This window comes from Prionailurus bengalensis, chromosome E3 (genome assembly GCF_016509475.1).
Source record: "Prionailurus bengalensis isolate Pbe53 chromosome E3, Fcat_Pben_1.1_paternal_pri, whole genome shotgun sequence".
Classification (NCBI taxonomy): Eukaryota; Metazoa; Chordata; class Mammalia; order Carnivora; family Felidae; genus Prionailurus; species Prionailurus bengalensis.
In genome coordinates this window covers 16,761,075-16,782,273 of record NC_057357.1, presented here as the reverse complement: position 1 = coordinate 16,782,273, position 21,199 = coordinate 16,761,075, and the positions used below count along the sequence as shown (strand labels likewise).

General features: G+C 39.0%; 1 protein-coding gene across 1 annotated transcript in view; it reads right to left on the bottom strand.

The window, feature by feature from the left end:
* The window catches only part of PSPH (phosphoserine phosphatase), a 57,628-nt gene that overhangs the window by 20,900 nt on the left and 15,529 nt on the right, over positions 1–21,199 (bottom strand). The window lies entirely within an intron of this gene.

Below are 21,199 nucleotides of genomic sequence, written 5' to 3'. Positions count from 1 at the left end.
GCCCCACCCCTGCTTGTGCTCTGTCTCTCTCTCTCTCTCTCTCTCTCTGTCTTTCAAAAATGAATAAACATAAAATTTTTTTTAAACCAAAAACGTGTATTATCAAAAGCAAAACTACTTATATTCGCAACTAAAATATAAAAAATCGTAACAAAATGAGTCTTTACATTCTTTTTTCCTTGTCATCTTATTTTCTCCTAGGAGTCACTTGCCGAGCTACTGTTAAGTTGACTACAATAAATAAGGGGTGAGCACCTCCAAACATTAACCTTTGGCTCAACCCGCGGGAGCTGGGCAGTGAGGTCCCACCTTAGAACAAACACAGCCTGAAACCTCAGATGCCGACAGTTCTGCAGACTCCTTCCAAGGGGTCACTCAGGCAGAGGGGGCGATATTGCTGGAGCGGGACACTTTGTCACGGCTTCTCTGCCGGCTGCTACAGAACCTCTCAACACAATTCTATCCAGAAGCAAGAGTGCTGCTGCTCTTTGCTCAGTTGTGCCCCTGAAGTTCAGTATTTTCAGATTTCATTTGTAAGAAACATTGTGCCAAAACAGGTTTGGGGCACACCTGGTTTAATTTCTCCCAGATCTGCCAAAGATGGTTCTGATGAAGGATGGGGAGAAGGAATTTTGATGTTTTGAAATATGAGGTAAAAAATGGGGCGCCTGGGTGGCTCAGTCGGTTAAGCATCGGACTTCGGCTGAGGTCATGTGAGGTCATGATCTCACGGTTTGTGGGTTCGCGTGGGGCTCTGTGCTGACAGCCCAGAGCCCAGGGCCTGCTTCAGATTCTGTGTCCCATTCTCTCTCTGCCCCAACCCCATTTGTGCTGTCTCTCTCCGCCTCTCAAAAATAAATAAATGTTGAAATATGAGGTAAAAAAAAATGATACAATTAATGAGGGAGGGCAAAATAAGGGGGCCTAAAAGAACGATCTAGTCAAGAACCTGTTTATATTTTGTAGTATGTAATTTAGAAATAAGTATAATAAAAGAAACAAGATGTTGAACACCAAATATTTGTTCTCTCTCTCTCAAAAATAAATATATTTTTAAAAAATTTTAAAAAAGGGGGGGGGTGCCTGGGTAGCTCAGTGGGTTGGGCGACCGACTTTGGCTCAGGTCATAATCTCCAGGTCCCTGAGTTGGAGCCCCTCGTGGGGCTCTGTGCTGACAGCTCCCAGCCTGGAGCCTGCTTCTGATTCTGTGTCTCCCTCCCTCTCTCTGTCCCTCCCCTGCTCGCACTCTTTCTTTCTCTCTCTCAAAAATAAACATAAATTAAAAAAAAAAAATTTTTAAACACCAAGTATTTGTATATAAGTATAAATGGTAGTTGAGTATTTCTAGGGGAAAAAAAACCCAAGTACAATAATGTAAAAAGGTAGAATTAATTTCTGCTATTATTCATACTTCATAGACGTTTAAAATTAAACACATTTCAAATAAAATATTTGTGCTGAATAAATAAAATCTGTCAGTTACTGTCTCTATCTACCTCACATTCACACCTGTACTAACACTTGTGGTCATGAGGGGGCAGTGTTGTAGACAAAAACCACATTTAAAAAAAAAAGAAAAAAAAAGTACAGAGGAAGCTAATGGTGGTCCTAGATACATGCCTGTAACAATGCCATGTAACAATCATGAAGTAATGTTGCTGGACAAAGCATAACTATACAAATACATTACATTATGCTTCATTGTTCTTCTTCTGGAATAATGTTAAATAGCACATGTGAACCAAATACAATATAATAAAAACATTAGCAAATTATTTGCAAAGTTTTAATTATAATTGGTTAGTAAAAAGCAATTCAGGTAATTTTAGTAGTGTTCCTGAGAGGTTTCCTATAGATCACATTCTTATAAGCTAATATATTGTCTGATGATTATGTTAGAATCATGTACTTTTTAAAAAATAATTCAATGCTACTAAAATAGGCTTCTAAAATAGAGTAAATTGGATCACTCTAGAAACAATATGATATTGAACATGCACATTTTCTATGACCCAGAAATTCCACCTCAAAAATGTACTCAGAAGAAACTCTTGCACATAAGTAGCAGGAATCACATATAAGAATATTCACAACAATACTGTATACATACAGACATTAACAGAAACTTAAAAAAGAGAGTATCATTTAATATCATAAGTGATAACTTACAACATAAAATTCAGGAAGGTAGTTACCTCTGGATACAGGAAAGAAAATGAGACTGAGAAGAGATTATAGAGTTACTTAATGGCAGTGAGTATACAGATTTTTGTATTTGTGTGTATATATATATTTTATGAGACACAATATTTTTATCAACACATTAAATACTGATACATAAAAATATATAAATGTTTTAAAATAATATAAAGAAAATACAATTTAATGTCAACATTAAAAATAACATTCAAAATAAGTCACAGCATGGAAATAGGTCTATGATATGTCCTGTGAATGAAGCAGGTTGCAGAACAATATATATTGTTTGATTCTCATTTCTGAAAGAAGAAAAACTCTGTGTATGTCAATAGTAATTGTGGGGAGCAATTAATCAAGGAGAGTAAAAGGAGTGAAAAATTTACCTTTCTACTTTATTTGATTTTATAGTAGTTGAGATTAGTTTAAAAACATTTATTAATTTTTTAATGATTTGCAAATCAATTAAAACTAAATGCTTTAGGAGTGGGGGAAGGGTGAAATAGGTGGAGGTGGCCAAAAGGTACAAACATCCAGTTATAAAATAAATAAGTTATAGGTATGTAATCAAAACAGAAAAAACTCAGGGTTGTTTTTTTGGGTTTTTTTTTTTTTCCTTCCTATGTAGGGAAAAACCCAATTCTTTCCTCCTGTGTTGTTTTTTACTACTTGCCCTAAACACTTGGCTTCTAGTCATCAAATGCGGAAGTTTTACCCCACACCAAACAATCTCTGCAACACTAGTTGGGCACCCTATAATTTAACTCAATTCTGACACTGTCTTCTCAAAGCATAATATCTCACAGGTTAAGGACTCAGTCCCACAAGGCTGCCCTCCCCCGCCTCCCCCCCCCCCCCCCCCCAAACACACACACTTAGATACCAGCTGCAAGCTCGGGTTATCGTCTGTGCTTCTGACCAATTGGCTATAGATCAGAGGTTCCAATGCCCGCCATCCACTCCCACCCCCACCCCCGCCTCCTTAGGTTTAATTAATTTGCTAAAGCAGCTCACAGAACTCAACACTAACATTTACCAGCTTACTACAGGATACAGATGAACAACCAGATGAAGAGATACATAGTGTAATGAAGTCTGGGAGGGTCCCAAGCACAGAAGCTTCTGTTCCTATAGAGTTGGGTATATCACCCTCCCCGTGTGGATCTGTTCACCAACCTGGAAGCTCTTCAAACCCAGTACTTTGGGGATTTTATGGAGCTTTCATACATAGGCATGATCGATCATTAACACCATTTTCAGCCCTTCTCTCTTCTCAAGAGAATGAGGGACAAGGCTGAAAATTCCAAACTTGGAATCATGGATTTGTCTTTCCTGTGACTAGGTCTCATCTAGAAGCCCACCCAGAGTTACTTCATTAGGACAAAAGACACTCCATCTCCCAGGAAATTACTAGGGTTTTAGGAGCTCGGTGTCAGAAACGGAAGTCAGGGGCGCCTGGGTGGCGCAGTCGGTTAAGCGTCCGACTTCAGCCAGGTCACGATCTCGCGGTCCGCGAGTTCCAGCCCCGCGTCGGGATCTGGGCTGATGGCTCAGAGCCTGGAGCCTGTTTCCGATTCTGTGTCTCCCTCTCTCTCTGCCTCTCCCCCGTTCATGCTCTGTCTCTCTCTGTCCCAAAAATAAACGTTGAAAAAAAAAATTAAAGAAAAAAAAAAAAGAAACAGAAGTCAAAGACCAATATTTGAACAAGAGATGCTCCTGGTGTTATTATATTTTAGGAAATAACAAGGATTTTTTTTTTTTTAGTTTTTTTTTTTTTTTATGTTTATTTTTGAGAGAGAGAGAGAGAGAACGGGGAGGGGCAAAGAGAGAGGGAGACACCCAAAGCAGGCTCCAGGCTCTGATGCTTAACCGACTGAGCCAACCTGGTGCCTCAGGAAATAACAAGTGTTTTAGGAGCTTGTGCCAGGAACCAGGGCAGAAACCAATATATATTTTCTATTAACTCACTGTAATGTATAATATTATCACTATAGTTAATACTGAATTGCATTTTTGAAAGTTGCTAAAAAGATCTTAAAAGTTCTCATCATAATGAAAAAATTATAACTATGTAATGGTGATGGATATTAACTAGATTTATTCTAGTGATCATTTCACAATATATACAAATATCAAATCATTATGTTGTACACCAAAACTAATATATGTTAATTATAGTGCAATAAAAAAATAAATAATAAAATAAAATTTAAAATAAATAAATGCCTCATATTACTAAGATAAATGATTAAATATCAAAAAAGTTACCTAGGGGCGCCTGGGTGGCTCAATTGGTTAAGCATCCAACTTCGGCTCAGGTCACGATCTCACGGTTTGTGAGTTCGAGCCCTGTGTCAGGCTCTATGCTGACATCTTGGAGCCTGGAGCCTGCTTCAGATTTTGTGTCTGCCCTTCCCCTGCTTGCGCTCTGACTCTCTTTCTCTCTCAAAGATAAATAAACATTAAAAAAAATTTTTTTTAAGTTATCTGAAGTTTCTAACTAGTCAGCCAATTGTGAAATCCTGTAATCCATCTTCTCAGTTTCCCTTCAACTTAGGGTGACCATGCATTCCTGATTTGAGTAGTGAAATTCATACAAAAACATGCTGAGTAGGTTGCTGGCTTTTACTTTCCTAATATGAAGAGAACAACATTGCTGGCCTAATGCCTTTCTATTTCTTCCAGCCTCTAATATTAATGAGATTAGTGGAGGTACAAGCAGTCATCTCGCAGCCACAAAGAAAAACCGAAAGAATGACAACAACCCAGCTATGAAATGATTGCACCATGGTTCCCAATAGCAGCAGCCATCCATCTCTACATTTCTTTTAAAAAATGAATAAACTCCTATTTATTTAAGCCAGTGCAGTTGAGCCCTCTGTTATTTGCAGGTGGAAGGCTAAAAACAGCTGAACAGAGATTTCAGCTGCAGTCCACCACAGAGCAGAGTTTGTCATAATAATCTTGTCAAAGTAGAGAGGTTTGGTCCACATCTTAAGCCTTCCACTAAAACCCCAGAAGGACCACAGTTTAGAAGTAAACATTATGTCCCAGAACAAAGTATTTGCTCTAAAACTGAGAGCTGAGAATGAAACTAAGGGACCAAGACCTCAGAGGGTTTGTTTGAGAGGTCAGAAGGGAGGAGAGAGTGGGACGGACATGAGTGTTTGGCTCGGTCTGGGGAGTTTAGCCCAGAGTGGCTCAGGTTCCAGTATGTCTCCTAGGTGCCTTGTAAAGCCCTCTCAGGGCCTGCTGAGACCTCACAAAGTATAATATCAAGACACCATAAGTACAAGGCAATCGGCCAGTATTTTAATTTCCTGATAGAACGAATGTAAACATTCTTTAGAAAAAAATAATGGAACCTATGTCCCTAAAATATCCAACCCCAAATGTCCAAAATGTACAATATAAAATAAAAAATTAAGACTTTCTAAGACACAGGAAAATGTAACCCACAGTCAAGGGGGGAAAGGCAATAGAATAAACTCCAAGATAACAGAGATGTTACAATTACCATACAAGGCTTTAAAGCAATGAAGCTAAATATATTCAAAGACCTAAAGGAAAACATTGGTTGCCTAAATAAAAAACGTCAGGAGGAAGTGGAAGCTTTTTAAAAAAAAATTTTTTTAACGTTTATTTATTTTTGAGACAGAGAGAGACAGAGCATGAACGGGGGAGGGGCAGAGAGAGAGGGAGACACAGAATCGGAAACAGGCTCCAGGCTCTGAGCAGTCAGCACAGAGCCCGACGCGGGGCTCGAACTCACATACCGCAAGATCGTGACCTGAGCCGAAGTCGGATGCTTAACCGACTGAGCCACCCAGATGCCCCGGAATGGAAGCTTTTTAAACAAAAAATATAGGGGCGTCTGGGTGGCTCAGTTAGTTAAGCATCTGACTCTTGATTTCAGCTCAGGCCGTGGTTTCAGGGTTCCTGGGTTTGAGAGTCTGGCTCCATGTGGACAGTGCAGAGCCTGCTTGGAATTCTCTCTGCCCCGTCCTAACTCGCACTCATGCACTCTCTCTCTCTCAAAATAAATAAATAAACTTAAAAAAAAAAATGGGGGAGCACCTAGGTGGCTCAGTTGGTTAAGCCTCCAACTTTGGCTCAGGTCATCATCTCACAGTTTGCAGGTTCGAGCCCCACATCAGGCTCTCTGCTCTCAGGAAAGAGCCTACTTCGGATCCTCTGTCTCCCTCTCACTCTCTGCCCCTCCCCCACATGTGCTCTCCCTCTCTCTCAAAAATAAACATCAAAAAATAAAAATAAATTGGGGTGCCTGGGTGGCTCAGTTGGTTGAGCGTTCCACTTCAGCTCAGGTCATTATCTCGCAGTTTGTGGGTTCAAGCCCCCAGGTCAGGCTCTGTGATGACAGCTCAGAGACTGGAGCCTGCTTCTGATTCTGTGTCTCCTTCTCTCTCTGCCCCTCCCCCACTCACACTCTGTCTCTATCTCAAAAATAAATAAATTATAAATAAATAAATAGAAAATATAGAACTGAAAAAGAAAATATACTAAATAAAAATTTACTGGATTTGTTTAACAGTATATAGGAGGCTACAAAGGAAAAGATCAGTGAACTTGCAGATAGATCAATAAAGAACTAAGTCTGGAGGGGGAGGGGTGGGGACGGAGGAAACAGAGAAAGAAGAGCAAAGCAAACCCAAAGCAAGCAGAGAAAAGAAATAATAAATATTAGAGCAAAAGTCAATGAAATTAAAAACAAAAAATAGAGGAAATCTATAAAACCAAATCTGGTGTTTGAAAAGATCAATAAAATTGACAAACTTCTAGCAATATTGACCAAAAAGAGAGAGAGAGAGAAAGAAAAAACACAAATTTCCAATGTAGGAATGAAAGATATACCACAGTAGACCTTACAGACATTAAAAAGATGGGAAATATTTGGAACATATTATACACATAAATTCAATTTTGATGAAATGGACCGATTCCTTTGAAAACCACAAGCTACAAAACTCACCCAATAGATAAAATATATAACCTGAATATTCCTATATTAATTTTAAAAATTTAATCTGCAGTCTTGTTTTTTTTTAACATTTATTTATTTTTGAGACAGAGAGAGACAGAGCATGAATGGGGGAGGGTCAGAGAGAGAGGGAGACACAGAATCTGAAACAGGCTCCCGGCTCTGAGCTGGCAGCACAGAGCCTGACGTGGGGCTCGAACTCACGGACTGCGAGATCATGACCTGAGCCGAAGTTGGACACTTAACCGACTGAGCCACCCAGGCGCCCCAACAGGGTTCCTTTTCTATAGAACTTTTTGAAAAAAAAAATTCCAGGCCAAGATGATTTCACTGGAGAATTCTACCAAACATTTAAGAAAGAATTAACATGTATTTTACATACTGTTTTCCAGAAAACGAGAAAGGAGGAAATACTTCCCAACTCATTTAATGAGGCTTGTATTACCCTGATGCCAAAACTAGACAAGGGTAGTTTTCCCCCAAAAAGGGGGAAGCAAGAAAAGAAAAGCAAATAAGCAAGCAAGTTATAGATAGGTGTCTCAGGAACTTAGGCACAAAAGTTCTCAAAAAAATATGAGCAAATCAAATGCAGCAATGTATAAAAAGAATTGTACACCATGACCAAGTGGAATTAATTCCAAATATGCAAGCCTGTTCAACATTAGAAAATCAATCAATATAACCCATTATATTAACAGTCTGAAAAAGAAAAACCACATGATCTTATTAATTGATGTAGAAAAATCATTTAACAAAATTCTACATTCATTCATGATAAAAGCTCTTGGCAAACTAAGCACAGAAGGAAACTTCCTCAATCTGATAAAAGATATCTACATAAAACCATTGTACTTAATTAGGAAAGTGTGAATGCGTTCCTCCTGAGATGGGATTAAGGCAAGGATGTCCACTCTCACTACTTCCTATTCAACATTATATTGGAAATCCTAGGCAGTGCAGTAAGGCAAGAAGAATAAAACTGTCCTTTTTTTCAGATGACATGATTATCTACATGGAAAATCCCAAGGTTTTTTTTTTTTTTTTTAATCTCTTACAGCTAGTAAGTTTAGTAAGGTTACAGGATAATAGGTTACATGGTCAACATACAAATTCAAAATATTTCTGAGTACTAGCAATGAAGAATTTGAAACAAAAATTTTAAAAACAAAACCAATTAGGGGTGCCTGAGTGGCTCAGTTGGTTGGGCATCAGGCTTCAGCTTGGGTCACAGGTCTTGCGGTTTGTGGGTTCGGGCCCCGCGTCAGGCTTTGTGCTGACAGCTCGGAGCCTGGAGCCTGCTTCGGATTCTGTGTCTCCTCCTCTCTCTGCCCCTCCCCCACTTATGCTCTGTCTCTATCAAAAATGAATAAATGTAAAAAAATTTTTTTAATAAAAAATAAAAACAAAATAAAAACAAAACCAATTATAATAGTCTTTTTGAAAAGGAAATACTAAGGCATAAATTTAATAAATTTAATAAAATGTGTCCAGGTCTTAGGCAGAAAAATTTTAAATACTGATAAAAATTCAAAAACCTAAATAAATAAACATACCATATTCATGAATTATAATACTCAATATACTAAAGACGTCAAGTCTCTCGAAATAAATCTTTAAACTTCTTGCAGTTCCAATAAAATCCCCAGCATATTCTTATTGATATAGACAAGTTGATTCTAAATTTAAATATGGGCAAAAAAACCTAGATTCATTATAACAATACAGAAAAAAAGTGGATAAATTTGGAGGAATCACAGTACCTGTGATTAGGTATTAGAAAAGGACAGGCACTGGGGTACCTAGGTGGCTCAGCCCATTAAGTGTCTGACTCTTGATTTAAGCTCAGGTCAGGATCTTATGGTTTGTGAGACTGAGCCCGGCATTAGGCTCCATGCTGACAGCACAGGGCCTACTTAAGATTCACTCTCCCTCTCTCTCTACCCCTTCTCCTCCTCTCTCAAAACAAATAAATAAGCTTAAAAAAAAAAGTAAAGCACATACATCAAGGGTGCAGAATAGAATCCACAAACAGACCCAAACAAATATCACCAGTTGATTTTTTTTACAAAGGTGTTAAAGGCGGGGCGCCTGGGTGGCTCAGTCCGTTGAGCGTCCGACTTCGGCTCAGGTCAAGATCTCGAGGTCCGTGAGTTCGAGCCCCACGTCAGGCTCTGGGCTGATGGCTCAGAGCCTGGAGCCTGCTTCCGATTCTGCGTCTCCCTCTCTCTCTGCCCCTTCCCTGCTCATGCTCTGTCTCTCTCTGTCTCAAAAATAAATAAAAACATTAAGAAAAAAAAAATTAAAAAAAAAAAGGTGTTAAAGGCAATTCAGTGGAGAAAGGATGTCTTTTTTAACAAATGGTATTGGAACAATCAGAATTTAGTAAGTTCAAAAAAAAAGCAAATGAATCTTCATGACCTACGGTTTACACTTTCTATAAAAATTAACTCAGGGGGCACCTGGATGGCTCAGTCAGTTGAGCATCTGACTTTGGCTCAAGTCATGATCTCATGGTGGGTTCAAGCCCCGCATTGGGCTCTGCCTGACAGTGTACAGCCTGCCTGAGACTCTCTCTCTCTACCTCTCTCTCTGCCCCTCCCCCACTTGCTTGAATGCATGCACAAGCAACCTCTCTCAAAATGAATAAACTTTAAAAATAATTGATACCTACATACAAACAAACTCAGAATGGACCATAAATCTAAATACAAACACTGAAGAGGGGCAGAGAAAAGATGGAGAAGTAGGGAAACCAGGATTTTCCTCATCCCTCAAACACAGCTGTATTGAGGTCAGAACGCTTGGAACACCCAAGAAATCGATCTGCGGAGTGGCAGAAAGATCTCTACAGTTGGAGGGAGACAGCTTGGCGGGATAGAGGTGAGTGCATGTGAATTGGGGGAGATCAAATGGCCATGTCGGCACAGAAGGGAGGGAACCCCTTCTGTGGAGAGACAAAAGGGAGAGAAAGAGAGGGGTTGTGAAATTGTGGTATGGAGTTAACACAGGAGAAAAACCTCTCCACACCATGGACTGGGGGACGAGAAATACAGAGAGTGCCAGTTTCTATTTTGCAACCAGCCTTAGGAGCTAAAACTCAGAGGTTTCAAAAGTGTGGGACTTGCTCTGGCAAAGCCAGAGCTGTGTGCACACTCCTGGGAAGGAGGGAGCCACCCAGAGAATGGTAGTGATCTCAGGGGCACACTGAGAGAGCACAGTCCCCTTTCTCCAGAACTGTGGGAAGAAGGTTTATTGCCTCCCCAAGGGCAAAGGACCCTGCAGGTGCCAGCCAAAGGCCTTGTATCAAAGGCCTTGTACTTCACCAGAACAGGGTCCTGATAGTGCAGGGTCCACATGGTGCAGGGTCCTTTAAGACTTCAGGTTTTGAATCCCAGCCAAGTGCCTAGAAGGCAAGAGAGAGACTGTGGAGCAGGGCAAGCTGAACTTCTAGGCTATTCTGTGAGGGCTACCTGAACAGTGTGGTTTGAGACACCGGTCAGGGGAGGAGAGATTAGGGTCTCACCATTTTTCTCCCCAACACTAACACTTCAGAGTGGGACTTCAGAAAGCAATGCAGCAGCCCCCGGTGGAAACAGGACCCACTTACACCAAACTCCACCCCTCTGTGCCCTGGCAACTGCTTATCAGCTGGAGGAAGACTGACACTGACCCAACAACCAGCCTCTCCTCCAGATCAGCACAGCCACCGGTCCCAGGCCCCAAGAGACAACTGTTTTTTTGTTTTTGTTTGCTTGTTTGTCTGTTTGTCTTTTTCTTTGCTTTTTCTTTCTACCCTCTTATTTTCTTCTTTTGGAATCAGGTTCATAGTGTCTGACTGTTTATTAGATAAATATAAATTTGTTTGATCAGGCATTTTTACACTATTCTTTTTATACCTTGTCTATCTCTTCTTCCTTTTTTTCTTTTCTCTTTCTCTGGATTTAGCCTTATAGAGTCTTTTTGACTCTCTCTTCGGTCTTCTTTTCTCCCCTTTCACTTTTCTCTTTTCAAGGGATCAGGTTTCCCCTCCCCCCTTTCCTTATTTTCCAGGGTCACTTCAACAAACAAATCAAAGCACACATGGTTGAAGATCCAAACACTCCACCACTACAATCAAGGAGGAGCTTTGCAGAGGACTGACCAGTGGGATACAGCAGCCCAAATGCAACAACTGAGTGCATGCAACATACACCAAAAACACTTCCTGAAGTGCCAGGCCCTGGACAGTGTATGACCCTTTTTTAATATAGTAGTACTCACAGGTGCAGGACACAAAACAAGCTATTAAAACACACAAAAGAGGGGTGCCTGGGTGGCTCAGTCGGTTAAGCGTCCGACTTCAGCTCAGGTCACGATCTCGCGGTCCGTGAGTTCGAGCCCCGCGTCAGGTTCTGGGCTGATGGCTCAGGGCCTGGAGCCTGCTTCCGATTCTGTGTCTCCCTCTCTCTCTGCCCCTCCCCCGTTCATGCTCTGTCTCTCTCTGTCTCAAAAATAAATAAACGTTAAAAAAAATTAAAAAAAAACACACACACACACAAAAGACAGAAACTTAGCCAAAATGACAAAACAGAAGAATTCTCCTCAAAAGAAATTTCAGGAAGAAATCACATCCAGAGAATTGCTCAAAACAGATATAAACAATATATCTGAACAAGAATTTAGAGTAACAGTCACAAGACTAATAGCTGGGCTTAAAAAAAAGCATGGAAGCAGCAGAGAATCTCTTGCTGCAGAGGCCAAAGACCTAAGAACTAGTCACAATGAATTAAGAAATGCTATAACGAGATGCAAAATAAACTAGATACAGGGACAGCAAGGATGGAAGAAGCACAGGAGAGACTAGGTGAAACAGAAGATAAAATAATGGAAAATGATGAAGCTAAAAAAAAAGAGGGAAAGGAAATTACTAGATCATGAGGGGAGAATTAGAAAGTGAAGTGATTCCATGTAATGAAACAATATCCATATCATAGGAATTCCAGAAGAGTGAGAGAAAGGGACAGAGGGTTTATATGAACAAATTACAGCTGAGAACTTCCCTAATCTGGGGAAAGAAACAGACATCCAAGTCCAAGAGGCACAGAGAACCCCCTTCAAAATCAACAAAAACAGGTCAATACCATGCCATATCACAGTGAAACTGGCAAAATATAAAGAGAAAGAGAATTCTGAAAGCAGCTAGGGACAAATGGTCCTTAACCTACAAGGATAGGCACATCAGGGTAGTAGCAGACCTGTCCACTGAAACTATGCAGGCCAGAAGGAAGTGGCAGGAAATAGTCAATGTGCTGGATAGGAAAAATATGCAGCCAAGAATCCTTTATCCATCAAGGCTGTCATTCAGAATAGAGTGAAATAAAGGCTTTCCCAGACAAACAGAAACTAAAGTGTTGCATCCACACGACTCCTGAAACAGAATGCTACGGGCACCAGTGACAGTCACAACAAAGTTTATTGCAATGAGAGGCAAGGCCGACCGATCGGGACCAACACTCTTGATAAGAATGCGGCCCCAAACAGCTGGGGTACAGAGGTTTTTTTTTCAACGTTTATTTATTTTTGGGACAGAGAGAGACAGAGCATGAATGGGGGAGGGGCCGAGAGAGAGGGAGACACAGAATCGGAAACAGGCTCCAGGCTCTGAGCCATCAGCCCAGAGCCTGATGCAGGTCTCGAACTCACGGACTGCGAGATCGTGACCTGGCTGAAGTCAGACGCTTAACCGACTGCGCCACCCAGGCGCCCCGTGTTTTTATGGCCGATTACATTGTTTTATCATCACCTGGGAACAGAACAAACAGTTCCCAGACGCGTTAGAAACAGTTCCCAGATGAGTTAGAAACAGTTAGAAACAGTTAGAAACAGATGAGGTGATTATTTTAGACTTTCTGCCGCTAAGTTGCAACCAGTGGATCTCCTTGACCCTGCCTCTGATGCTCTTTTCTCTGAGCTTTTGTTTGCTTCATTGGTGAAGCCTGATTTACAAGAGTATGAAGCATAATTTACAAGAGTAAAGTAAGGCTGTTATCTCTTGACCTTCAGTGTCAGAACAAAGCTGTTATTTTTCAAACTACATGTTAGCCCTACACCACAATTTAACCCTTACAAAAGAAGTTCATGACCACTACACCAGCCCCACAAGAAATCCTAAGGGGGACTCTGTGAGTGGAAAGCAGCAAAAACTAAAAAGGACCAGTGACATCACCACAAACCTGAAATCTACAGATAACACAATGGCACTAAATCCATATCTTTCAATAATCACTCTGAATGTAAATGGACTAAGTGCCCCAATCAAAAGACACAGAATGTCAGAATGGATAAAAAACTGAGATCCATCTATATGCTGCCTATAAGAGACTCATTTTAGAACTGAGGAGACCTGCAGATTGGAAGTCAGGGAATGGAGAACCATCTATCATGCTACTGGACATCAAAAGAAAGCCAGAGTAGCCATACTTATATCAGACAAACTAGATTTTAAAACAAAGACTTTAGGGGCACCTGGGTGGCTCAGTTGGTTGAATGTCCAACTTTGGCTCAGGTCATGATCTCACGGTTCATGGGTTTGAGCCCCGTGTCAGGCTCTATGCTGACAGCTTGCTCAGAGACTGGAGCCTGCTTTGGATTCTGTGTCTCCTTCTCTCTCTGCCCCTCCCCCGCTCGTGCTCTGTCTCTCTCTGTCTCTCACAAAAAAATAAATGTAAAAAAAAATTTTTTTTGAGAGACAGAGCACGAGAGGGGGAGGGGCAGAGAGAGAGGGAGACACACAATCCAAAGCAGGCTCCAGGCTCCGAGGTGTCAGCACAGAGCCCGACATGGGGCTCAAACTCATAAACCATGAGATCGTGACCTGAACTGACGTCGGGCGCTTAAACAACTGAGCCACCCAGGAACCCACTCCCCCACCACCACAATTTTAAAACAAAGACTTTAACAAAAGATGAAGAAGGGCATTATATCATAATTAAGGGACCTGTCCATCAAGAAGAGCTAACAATTGTAAATGTTTATGCCTCCTAATATATAAATCAATCACAAACATAAACAAACTTATTGATAATAATACTGTAATTGTAGGTGACTTTGATACTCCACACTTATGGCAATGGACAGATCATCTAGGCAGAAAATCAATAAGGAAACAGCGGCTCTGGATGACACATTGGACCAAATGGACTTCAGATATATTCAGAACTTTTCATTCTAAAGCAGCAGAATACACATTCTTCTCTAATGCACATGGAACATTCTCCAAAATAGATAATATACTGGGTCACAAAAAGGCCCTCAATGAGTACAAAAAGATAGAGATCATACCATGCATGTTTTCAGATCACAACGCTATGAAACTTGAAATCAACTACAAGAAAAAATTTGGAAAGCCCCCAAATACATGGAGGTTAAAAAACATCCTACTAAAGAATAATGGGTCAACCAGGAAATTAAAAAAAGAGATTAAAAAATATATGGAAGCAAATGAAAATGAAAACACAACAGTCCAAACCCATTGAGATGCAGTAAAGGCAGTCCTAAAAGGAAAATACATCACAATCCAGGCCTGTCTCAATAAGCAAGAAAAATTTCAAATACAGAATGTAACCTCACACCTAAAGGAACTAGAAAAGCAGCAACAAATAAAACCCAAATCCAGAAAGAAGGGAAATAATAAAGATTAGAGCAGAAAAAAACAATATAGAATCCAAAAAAAAAAAAAGAGTAGAACAGATCAATGAATCTAAGAGCCAGTTTTTTGAAAAAATAAACAAAATTGATAAACCCCTAGTCAGACTTCTCAAAAAGAGAAAGGATCCAAATAGATAAAATCACGAATGAAAGAGGACAGATCACAACCAACACCACAGAAATACAAACAATTATTAGAGAATACTATGAAAAATTATATGCCAACAAACTGGAAAATCTGGAAGAAATGGACAAATTCCTCGACACCCACACATTACCAAAATTCAAATGGGAAGAAGTAGCATATTTGAACATACCCATAACCAGTGAAGAAATTGAATTGGTTATCAAAAATTTCCCAATAAATAAGAGTCCTGGGACAGAGGGCATTCCAGAGGAATTCTACCAGACATTTAAAGCAGAGTTAATACTTATTCTTTTCAAGCTACTCCAAAAATAGAAACAGAAGGAAAGCTTCCAGACTCATTCTATGAAGCCAGCATTACCTTGATTCAAAAACCAGACAAAGACCTCACTAAAAAGAATTACAGATCAATATTCCTGATGAACTTAGATGCAAAAACTCTCAACAAGATACTAGCAAATTGAATTCAACAGTACATTAAAAGAACTATTCAGGGGCGCCTGGGTGGCGCAGTCGGTTAAGCGTCCGACTTCAGCCAGGTCACGATCTCGCGGTCCCGGAGTTCGAGCCCCGCGTCGGGCTCTGGGCTGATGGCTCAGAGCCTGGAGCCTGTTTCCGATTCTGTGTCTCCCTCTCTCTCTGCCCCTCCCCCGTTCATGCTCTGTCTCTCTCTGTCCCAAAAATAAATAAACGTTCAAAAAAAAATAAAAAAAAATAAAAAAAAATAAAAGAACTATTCACCATGATCAAGGTGAACTGGAGGGCTAGTTCAATATTCACAAGCCAATCAATGAGATATGTCACATTAACAGAAGGAAGAATAAGAGCCATATGATCCTGTCAACAGATGCAGAAAAAGCATTTGACAAAACATAGCATTGTTTCTTCATAAAAATCTTCAAGAAAGTTGGGATAGAAGAAACATACCTTAACATCATAAAAGCCATATATGAAAGGCCCACAGCTAATTTCATCCTTAATGGGGAGAAACTGAGAGCTTTCCCCCTAAGGTCAGGAATACAACGGGGATGTCCACTCTCACCAGTGTTGTTTAACATAGTGTTGGAAGTCCTAGCATCAGCAATCAGACAAAAAATAATAATAATAAAAGGTATCCAAATTGGCAAAGGAAAAGTCAAGCTTTCATTCTTCACAGATGACATGATACTCTACATGGAAAATCCAAAAGACTTTACCAAAAAACTGCTAGAGCTGACACATGAATTCATCAAAGCTTCAGGATATAAAATCAATGTACAGAAATCAGTTGCATTTCTATATACCAATAATGAAGCAACAGAAAGAGATATCAAGGAATCAATCCCACTTACAATTGTACCAAAACCCATAAAAGACCTAGGAATAAGCCTAACCAAAGAGGTAAAAGATCTATATGCTGAAAACTACAGAAATCTTATTAAATAAATTGAAGAAGACACAAAGAAATGGAAAAACATTCCATGCTCATTGGTTGGAAGAACAAATACTGTTAAAATGTCGGTATTACCCAAAGAAATCTACACATTCAATGCTATCCCTATCAAAATAGCACCAGCATTCTTGTCGAAGCTAAAAGTTGTATAGAACCACAAAAAGACCTAAATAGCCAAAGTAATGTTGAAAAGAAAACCAAAGTTGGAGGCATCACACTACCAGACTTTAACCTGTATTACAAAGCTGTAATCAAGAGAGTATGGTATTGGCACAAAAGCAGACACACAGATCAATGGAACAGAATAGAGAACCCAGAAGTGGACCCACAAATATATGGCCAACTAATCTTCAACAAAGCAGGAAAGAGTATCCAATGGAAAAAAAGACAGTCTTTAGCAAATGGTTCTGGAGAACTGGACAGTAACATGCAGAAGAATGAAACTGAGCCACTTTCTTACACTGTACACACAAATAAATTCAAAATGTTTGAAAGACCTAAATGTGAAACAGGAAACCATCAAAATCCTACAGAGGAAAACAGGCAGCAAACACCTTGACCTCAACCACAGCAACTTCTTACTTGACATATCTCCAGAGGCAAGGGAAATAAAAGCAAAAATGAAATATTGGGACTTCATCAAAATAAAAAGCTTCTGCACAGCAAAGGAAACAATCAACAAAACTAAAAGGCAACTGATGGAATGGGAGAAGATATTTGCAAATGATATATGAGATAAAGAGTTAGTATCCAAAATCTGTAAAGAACTTACCAAACTCAACAACCCCCCCAAGAAAAACAAATAATCCAGTGAAGAAAAGGGCAGAAGACATGAATAGACATTTTTCCAAAGAAGACATCTAGATGTCTAACAGACACATGAAAAAATGCTCAACATCACTCATCATCAGGGAAATACAAATCAAAACCACAATGAGATACCACCTTACAACAGTCAAAATGGCTAAAATTAACAATTCAGGAAACAACAGATATGGGCAAGGATGTGGAGAATGGGGAACCCTACTGCACTGCTGATAGGAATGCAAACTGGGGCAGACACTCTGGAAAACAGTGTGGAGGTTTCTTAAAAAAAAAAAAAAAAAAAAAAAAAGAACTACCCTATGACCCAGCAATTGCACTACTAGGAATTTATCCAAAGGATACAAAAATGCTGATTCAAAGGGGCACATGCACCCCAATGTTTATAGCAGCACTATCAACAATTGCCAAATTATGGAAAGAGCCCAAATGTCCATCAACTGATGAATGGATAAGGAAGATATGGTATATATACACAATGGACTACTACTCAGCAGTGAAAAAGAATGAAATCTTGCCATTTGCAACAACATGGATGGGACTAGAGGGTATTACGCTATGAGAAACAAGCCAGTCAGAGAAAGATAGATATCAAATGATTTCACTCATATATGGAATTTGAGAAACTTAACAGACGAACGTGGCGAAGAGAAGGAAAAATAAGGAAAAACAGACATGGAGGCATACCATAAGAGACTCTTAAATACAGATAACAAACTGAGAGTTGGTGGGGGCAGGAACATGTGGGGGGTAGGTTAAGTGGGTGACGGGCATTAAAGAGGGCACTTGGGATGAGCACTGGATGTTATATGTAAGTGATGAATCACTGGGTTCTACTCCTGAAGGCAAGACTATACTGTATGTTAACTAACTTGAGAGAAAAATAAAATAAAATAAAATAAAATAAAATAAAATAAAATAAAATAAAATAAAAGCACTAAACTACAAAACTTTTAGAAAAAAATGTAGGAGAAAATCTTATGACCCAAGGTTAGGCAAATAGTTCTTAGACATGACATTAAAAGCACAATCTAGAAAAGAAAAAATAACAACAGACTTCATTAATATTAAAAGCTTATGCTCTGCAGTTATTTATTGGGTAGAGAATTTCAGATTTACAAGATGAAAAATTCTGGATACCTATTAGCCACAACAATATGAATATACTTAGCATTACAGAATTATATTTAAAGTTCCAAAGAGTTAGAATGATTTTAAAAAATCACATATTTTATGGTCAGTGAAATATGCTCTCATCAATAATGCTAGTATAAAAATGCACCTACTGATAAAGATGTTCATGATATTTACTAAATGAAGAAGTAAGTTACATAAGGACATAGTTAAACTCAGTAACACCATCAACCCATTAGCTATCACTGATACCTATAGGCTATTTTACCCAACAACAGCAGAACATTCTTCTTAAGTTCACGTGTAAATTCACCAAGACAGACCACATTCTACACTGGAAACAATAGAAATCATATGATGTCAGACCACAATGAAATTAAACTAGAAATCAATAACAAAGATAACAAAGATAATCCCAAAAAATCTGGCAATTAAACAACACACTTCTTTTTTTTTTTTTTAATTTTTTTTTCAACGTTTATTTATTTTTGGGACAGAGAGAGACAGAGCATGAACGGGGAGGGGCAGAGAGAAAGGGAGACACAGAATCGGAAACAGGCTCCAGGCTCTGAGCCATCACCCCAGAGCCTGACGCGGGGCTCGAACTCACGGACCGCGAGATGGTGACCTGGCTGAAGTCGGACGCCCAACCGACTGCGCCACCCAGGCGCCCCAAACAACACACTTCTAAACAACATATGGGTCAAAGAAGAATTCTCAAGAGAAATTTTTTAATATTTTGTACTAAATGAAAATGAAAACACAATTTATCAAAATTTATGAGATGCAGTAAAAGCAGTGCTTACAGGGAAATTTATAGTATTGAATGAATATTTTAGAATAGAAAAATAAGATAAAAAAATCAATAATCTGGGGCGCCTGGGTGGCTCAGTCGTTAAGCGGACGACTTCAGCTCAGGTCATGATTTCGCAGTCCGTGAGTTTGAGCCCCGCATCGGGCTCTGTGCTGACAGCTCAGAGCCTGGAACCTGTTTCAGATTCTGTGTCTCCCTTTCTCTGACCCTCCCCCGTTCATGCTCTGTCTCTCTCTGTCTCAAAAATAAATTAACATTAAAAAAATTTTTTAAATCAATAATCTAAGTTTCTATTTTAAGAAACTAGAAAAAGAAGAACAAATTAGACCCACAGTAAGGAGAAGAAACAAAAATCAGAGCAGAAATCAATGAAATTGAAAACAGGAAATTAATAGAGAAAAGCAACAAAATCAAAAGCTGATTCTTTGAAAAGATCAATAAAATTATTAAGACTCTACTCAGGTTAACTAAAAAGAGAGAGAGAGAGGACAAAAATTGCAAATATCAGAAATGAAAGAGGGAAATCCCATGGACACTAAAAGGATAATATAGAAATATTATAAACAACTCTACACATACAAATTTAATAACTAGATGAAACTGACCAATTCTTAGAAAAACACATCTAGCAAAACTCATACAAAAAGATGATTTGAAGGGGTGCCTGGGTGGCTCATCTGGTTAAGCATCTGACTCTTTGATTTTGACTCAGGTCATAATCTCAAGGTTTGTGGTATTGAGCCCCATGTCAGGCTCTGTGCTGACAGTGTATAGCCTGCTTGGGATTCTCTCTCTCCCTAGCTCTCTGCCCTTCTCTCCGCCCCTCAAAATAAATAAACATGAAAAAAAAATTCTTCAAAAAGATCACTTCAATCAGCCTATATCCATTAAGGAAATTGAATCAATAACTGATAACCATCTAAAACCAAAGACCAGGCCCAAACGCGATAACTGGTGAATTCCACCAAACATTTAGAAAAGAAATTGTACCAACTCTCTGCAATCTCTTTTAGAGGATAGAAGAAGTAGTAATATTTACTTCATACTCATTCTATGAGGTATTACCCTAATATCAAAAACAAAGACATTTGAAGAAAAGACAATTATAGAACAATATCTCTCATGAACATAGATGCAAAAGTCCTCAACAAAATATTAGCAAACCGAATGCAACAATGTATAAAAAGAATTACATCCCACAACCAAATGGGATTTATCCAAGATATACAAGACTAGTTCAACATTTGAAAATCAATTAGTGTAATCATTACATCAACTGGTTAAAAAATAAAAATCACATGATGATATCAATAGATGCAGAAAAAGCATTTGACAAAATGCAACAATACTCATTCATGATAAAAATTCTTGTAAACTAGGAATAGGAGAGAACTTCCAAAGTTTGATAAAGAATATCTACAAACAAACAAACAAACAAACAAACAAACTATAGCTAACACCATACTTCACAGTGTGAGAAACTAGCTTTCCCATTAAGATCAAGAACAAGGCAAGGATGTTACTACTCACCACTCCTTTTCAACATTGTACTAGAAGTCCTAACTAATGCAATAAAATAAGAAAAGGATATAAAAGGTATACTGATTAGAAAGGAAGAAATAAAATTGTCTTTGTTTAGACATGTTCATCTAATAGAAAATCTGACAAAAACTGACAACCAAAAAACTCAAACTAATAAGTAGTTATAGCAAGGTTGCTGGATACAAGGTTAATATATAAAAGTCACTTCTTGCCTATATACTAGGCATGAACAAATAGAACTTGAAATTTTATTATTTTTATTATTTTTAATGCGAATATTTATTTTTATTTTTATTTTTTGAGAGAGAGACGAAGAGATAGAATCCTGAGCAGTCTCCATGCTGTGGAGCCCAATGTGGTCATTGATTGCATGACCCTGAGATCATGACCTGAGCTGAAATCAAGAGTTGGACACTAAACCTACGGAGC